Source organism: Bos grunniens, chromosome 23 (assembly GCF_055505025.1).
Source record: "Bos grunniens cultivar Pamir isolate PY7600 chromosome 23, Bosgru_T2T1.0, whole genome shotgun sequence".
NCBI lineage: Eukaryota > Metazoa > Chordata > Mammalia > Artiodactyla > Bovidae > Bos > Bos grunniens.
In genome coordinates, this window is record NC_141187.1 from 8,524,539 (window position 1) to 8,531,142 (window position 6,604).

The following is a 6,604-nucleotide window of genomic DNA, read 5'->3' on the forward strand; positions in this document are numbered from 1 at the left end:
GGGGTAGGACGGGGTGGGAGGCGGGAGGGAGGTTCAGGAGGGAACCTATATATATCTCGGCTGACTCATGCTGATGTATGGCAGAAACCAACACAGTATTATAGAGCAATCATCCTTCAATTAAAAATAAGTAATTTTAAAAGGCCATTCTAATTCATAATTCTGATAATTATTGAGGATGTACATAATTTTGTATATTTATTGGTCATTCATATTTCCTTCTTTTGTGAAATGCCTATTCCCATCTTTGACCATTTTCTCTTGGATTGCTATGAACTATTCTGAATATAATCCTATGTGAATTATGTGTGATACAAGTAAATCTAGTTTGTAGCTTTTGGTTTTCTCTCTTTAAAGTGTATTTTGATGGAAGTTTCTAATTTTAATATGGCCAGATTTATTAACCTTTCCTTTATTTTTCTGTTTTCAAGTATTTGTGTGTGTCTTATTTGATAACTGTTTTCCCATCTTGAAGTCATACAGTTAATTTTTTTACATTTTTATCTGAAAGTTTTAATGTCTTGTCTCTAACATTTTTTTAAATTATTTAATTAGTATACATATGTTCCCCATCCTGAACCCTCCTCCCTCCTCCCTCCCCACACCATCCCTCTGGGTCGTCCCTTGCATGTGTGTTAAATTGTTTCAGTCATGACCAATTCTTTGTGACCCTATGGACTGTAGCCCCCCAGGCTCCTCTGTCCATGGGATTCTCCAGGCAAGAAATACTGGAGTGGGTTGCTGTGCCCTTCTCCAGCAGATCTTCCCAACCCAGGGATCAAACCCATGTCTCTTATGTCTCCTGCATAGGCAGGCAGCTTCTTTACCACTAGCACCACCTGGGAAACCCTTTTAAACCTTAGTTCTTCTGAAATATATTTTTACATGTGATGAATGTATATTCAATTATTTCAGTGTCTTTTATTTAAGAGTACATCTTTTACCCACTTGAAGTGAATGCCCACTCTTCATATATTGGTACCAGGGGACCTGATGCTGTCTTTCTATTCTATTTTATTGGTCCAGTTGGCTACACACATACCATCATCAGTAGTGCATGCTCTTAACTACAGTGGCATTGTAATATCTTGTTACATAGTTGAGAAATCCCCTCAACTTCCTCTTTCTCTTCAGTGGTATCTTGCTTCTTCTTAACCTTTTTCTACTTTATTTCATTTAGAATCAGTTTGTCTACATTCCATGGGACTTCCCTGGTAGCTCAGCCAGTAAAGAGTCTGCCTGCCATGTAGGAGCCGCAAGAGATGCAAGTTCGATCCCTGGGTCCAGAAGATCTCCTGGAGGAGGGCATAGCAACCCACTCCAGCATTCTTGTCTGGAGAATCTCATGGACAGAGGAGCCTGGCAGGCTCTAGTCCATAGGGCCCCAAAGAGTCAGACACAACTGAACCCACTTAGCACCCACATTCCATGAAATACCCAATAGAGACTTTTTTTTTTTTTTTGAGGAATTGCATTGAAGTTGTAGATCATACAGGGGAAAACTGACATCTTCTAATATTGAGGCTTCCTAACCATGATTATGGTATATCTCTCCATTTCCACGGGGCTTTCAATATTTTTAGTTTCCCCCATTTAAATCTTGTATGTCTTTTCTTTCTGAGAATTTATTTCTAGTTCCTGTAAATTTGTTATTAAATGAGACCATTTTATCACGTCCCACTTGTTTGTTTTGAAAGTGCAATTGATTTTTGTGTGTATTTATCCCACCGCCTGGCTAAACTGTTATTTATCCTTATATCTTAGATTTGGGGGTATTTTTCCTGTAGACAGTCATACCATGTATGAATAATGAAGATTTGTTTTTTCCTTTGCTACCCTTCTAACTATATTTTTCCTTCTTTCCTTCCTTTTGGCTGTTGTTAAAACTCCTGAATTCTCTCCCTAAGGAACTCCATTTTCCATTTCACAGTATAACATTTGACTCTCTAGAAGGGTCTACCTCTTTTTAACTCAATGCCAATGATAGGATTTCAGTTCTTAGCCTTAAGACGCAAGTGACAAAATTCTCTGTAAGATAATTAAAAAAAGATGTTCTTTTCTTCTCAGGAAGCTGGGGAGAACAATGAATACATTTTTAACATAAATCTGTCTTTGTAAATGCTATATCTAACAAAGATAATTTGTCAAACCCTTAGACCTCAAAGACTTTGGACAAGATCAGATCAAATACCCCTTAACCTGTAAGTTTGAGCACCCATCTTTCTTAACAGTGTAGAGAGCCCTAGTGATATTGTTAACATCTCCATCTGCAGGAAGTTAAAATTACTTGATAATTTTTTTCTGTCAAAAAAGAGAATAACTTGCATTTTTCTCTTCTCATACACAGAATAAAATGACTCTACTGGACTTTATATTAAACAAAGAATGAGAGACTGTTGAAAGACTGAACCAAGCAGAAAGTAGAACCATAAGGTGAGTGATTCTATGCTGAGCCTAAAGATGAGCCCACAGTAATAACAAGAAGAAAAGTTTTTAATCCTAAGAAATCAGGTAAGACAAATCTCTGTTTGGGCTTCAATGGGAGTCTGCCCAGTTCTGTGATCTTTCCCCAGATATCTCAAAACTTTGTCACTCAAGACTCATTTGTACTAAAAATCCAGAGCTATTAGAAAGTAAGAGAATTACAGGATTTTCTTTCATTGTTGATTTTTGTCTAAAGATTTTTGCCAGATGTCACAGGTGTGGGTCCAGGTGGAATCTCATCTGTGCGTGACTAGTTGAATCACGCAGGCATTCCCAAACTTGAGTGCGTAGAAACTCTTTGTAAAGTGGGTTAAAATGCAGATTCCTGGGTCCTGTATCCGGAATGTCTGATGCAGAAGGTTTGAGTTCAGACAAAAGAATTTGCATTTTAAGTACATCTCTGGGTGATGAAGGTTCTAGTCTGAAGACCACATGTTGAGAACTACTGGAGTAGAAAAACACCTGTAATTCCAGCATACGTTCTATATTCATTTTTCTAAGTTGGTTGTGCTCTAAATTCATCTGATTCCAAGTGAGTGATTCTTTGTGAGAAATGAGGCTGAGCTGGAGAGTGTCTCCATGGAGAGGCCTGAGAACAACCCAGCCTGGGTTAAGTCCATGCTGCAGAGCACAGAGGTTGCAATCGGTGGTTATTCCTCAGTAAGACACCCACAACCCACCACCCCAAGTTTTTATTAAGGAAACATAAGGAAGCCATGTGCTTTTTTTTCTCTTCTAGATGTATGCGTTTTCTTCTTTTCCTTGGCAGGAAAACACTATTGTACAATCTCCAGCTTTCCCAAGAAGTTAATGATTTCTCCTTTATTAGAGTGTGAGATTTATTTTCCCTGTTGTGAAAGCCCACGTGAGCCATGTGTTTAGGATGTTTGTATCTATATTCATGGATGAGACTGACTTATTTTCCTTTCTTGTACTGTCTTTGTCAAACTTTTAGAGTAAAGTTTACATAAGCCTCCTACAGGGCTTCCCTGGTGGCCCAGTCAGTAAAGAATTCAGGAGACATAGATTCAGTCCCTGGGTTGGGAAGATCCCCTGGAGGAAGGCATGGCAACCCACTCCAGTATTCTTTCCTGGGGAATCCCCAAGAACAGAGGAGCCTGGCAGGCTGCAGTCCATAGGGTCGCAAAGAGTAGTACATGACTGAGCACCTAAAGCACAGCATAAGCCTCCTAAAGTACGGGATATACCCTCCTTTAATATTCTGTACGAATTTCTATAGGATTAGAATTGCTTTTTCCTTCATTGTTTGGTACAACTTTGTTGTTATTGAGTTGCTAAGTCATGTCCGAACTCTTTTGAGACCCCATGGACTGTAACCCGCCAGGCTCCTCTGTCCATGGGATTCTCCAGACAAGAATACTGAAACAGGTTACCATTTCCTTCTCCAGGGGATCTTCCCAACCCAGGGATTGAACCTGCATCCACCCGAGTCTCTGCATTGTAGGCAGAGTCTTTACCACTGAGCCATCAGAGAAGCTCTTGGTACAACTTACTGGTGTAGCATTCAGGGTTTGAGTTTCTTTTGTGCAAAGACATTCAACAATCAATTTAATTTTTCCTACACGATTATTAAAACAAAGAATTCAATGCAACTGAAAAATGATGAGTTGATCACTGTGTGGAACCTCCACCCAGAGCTATTTTCAGAAAGAAATGGCAGAGTCCCTTTCCATTACATGCCATGTCCTGAAGGAAGGTCACTCTGACTCAGGGCTCCTTTCCTTATAAATGAGTCTAAGGGTGGTGGGGGAGGGCTCAGAGAGAGAAGGCTCTCAGTTACCTTGTTTGGGGGGGGGGGTTGTGTTTTTCTTTGCTTTGCTTTTCTTAATTTTATTTACATATAGTTGATTTACAATGTGTTAATTTATGCTGTACAGCAAAGTGATTCAGTTTTATATATATGTAGTATTCTTTTCCATTATGGTTTATCACAGGGTATTGAATAAAGTTCCCTCTGCTATATAGTAGGACCTTGTTGCTATCCATCCCATATATAATAGTTTGCATCTGCTAATCCCAAATTCCCAATCCATGTCCCTCCTGCCCCCAAACGCCTTAGCAACTACAAATGTGTTCTTTATGACTGTGAGTCCCTTTCTGTTTTGTAGAAAGGTTCATTTGTGTCAGATTTGAGATTCCACATGTAAGTGTGGGGGGGGGGGAGTTGGGGGGGTGCTAAGTCGCTTCCGTTGTGTCTGACTCTGCAATTCTATGGACTGTAACTTGCCAGGTTCTTCTGTCCATGTGATTCTCCAGGCAAGAACACTGGAGTGGGTTGCCATGCCCTCCTCCAGGAGACTTTTCCAACTCAGGGATCAAACCCGCATCTCCTGCAGCTCCTGCCTTGTAGGCAGATTCTTTACCACTGAGCCACCAGGGAACACCCCCATCTCCCCCAACCTGCACATAAGTGATACGTGGTATTTGTCTTTCTGTTCCTGACTCACTGGGTCCATCCATGTTACTGCTGCTGGTTTACTTTGGAAGCAAGGGCACCAGGAGTTCAGTTCATGGAGAGGGATCAGTGCTTTACAAACTTGGAAAAAAAAAAAAAAAGTTTTGTTTAGGACTCCCCTGGTGGTCCAGTGGTTAAGAATGCACCTGTCAATGCAGGGGACACAGGCTCAATCCCCGGTCCGAGAAGATCCCACATGCTGTGGAGCAAACTAAGCCTGTGATCCACAGCTATTGAATCCACATACTCTGGAGCTCATGCTCTGCAACAAGAGAACCCACCACAATGAGAAGCCATGCACCGCGGGGAGAAGGCCCAGGCACAGCAGTGAGGGCCCAGTGCTGCCAAAAATTAATTAATTAAACATTTTTAAGTATTTACAAAGAAGCAAGTTTTTTAAATATATTCACCTGTTGATACACACAAATATATTTAACTGAAGCATTTCACGAAACTGTAGTTACACTCACTATCTGTGGTGCAGGTTGCTACTTTCTATTCCACTGTATTATATTCCATTCCACTAAATATATAGTTATAGTATATTTATTTCATATAGGGCTTCCCTGGTGGCTCAGCTGGTAAAGAATCCGCCTGCAATGCAGGAGACCCGGGTTCGATTCCTGGGTTAGGAAGATCCCCTGGAGAAGGAAATGGCAACCCACTCCAATATTCTTGTCTGGAGATACAATATTACTATATATTTTATAAATATCTATATAGATATAGATATATATAGATGGCGCTAGTGGTAAAGAACCCGCCTGACAATGCAGGGGACCTAAGAGACCAGGGTTCGATCTCTGGGTCGGTAAGATCCCCTTGAGAAGGGCATGGCAACCCATTCCAGGATTCTCGCCTAGAAAATCCCATAGACAGAGAAGCCTGGCGGGCTAGACAGTCCATAGCTGTCGTTCAAAGAGTCGGACACGACTAGAGCGACGTTAGCACGCCCATATATTATATATAAAACATATACAAATATTACATACATTTACATTACTTACCCCATTCCACTAATAATACACATACACATACATACAGGCTTTCAGCGCCGTGGATGAGGCTCGGAATGGATCCAGGAGCGTGACCCGCGCTGGGCATTCCCAGGACCCACCTTTCCACATCCGTGGTGCCAGTGACTCCAGGTTTCTCTCTTCCACCCGCCCACGGGGAAGATTCCAGCCTTAGTCAAGATTCGCACTGATCAAGTCAAAGGCAGGGAATTTCCTTTCTGAGTTCCCACTTCGTGCTGTGGCATCTGGAACCCGATAACTACTAGAAGTGCCCGTCCGGCTCCTTTCATGGGCCCTGCCGCAGGGGCGAGCAGGTGCGTGGGGAACCGCGCTGAGGCCGAACAGCCCGGGTCACGGCGGGATGGCGCTCCTCCCGGGAGAGCGGAGAGCAGCCCTGCCTGGTCCAAGCGGGAGGGTGGGGCTCTGTGCCCCGGGCCGGGAGCTGAGCTGTGACTGGCGTTCCAGAGAGCCAATCATACCCTCCGACCCGAGCGGGTGGGGCCCGAGTGCGCCAGGCGCGGTGACTGAGAATCCTCCCGGCCCGGTGCTGCGGTTTCACCAGCCCCGGAGGAGCGCCCCGGGAGTCCCGCTTCTCCGCGCCTCAGACAGCGCTCCTTAAAAGTTTGCA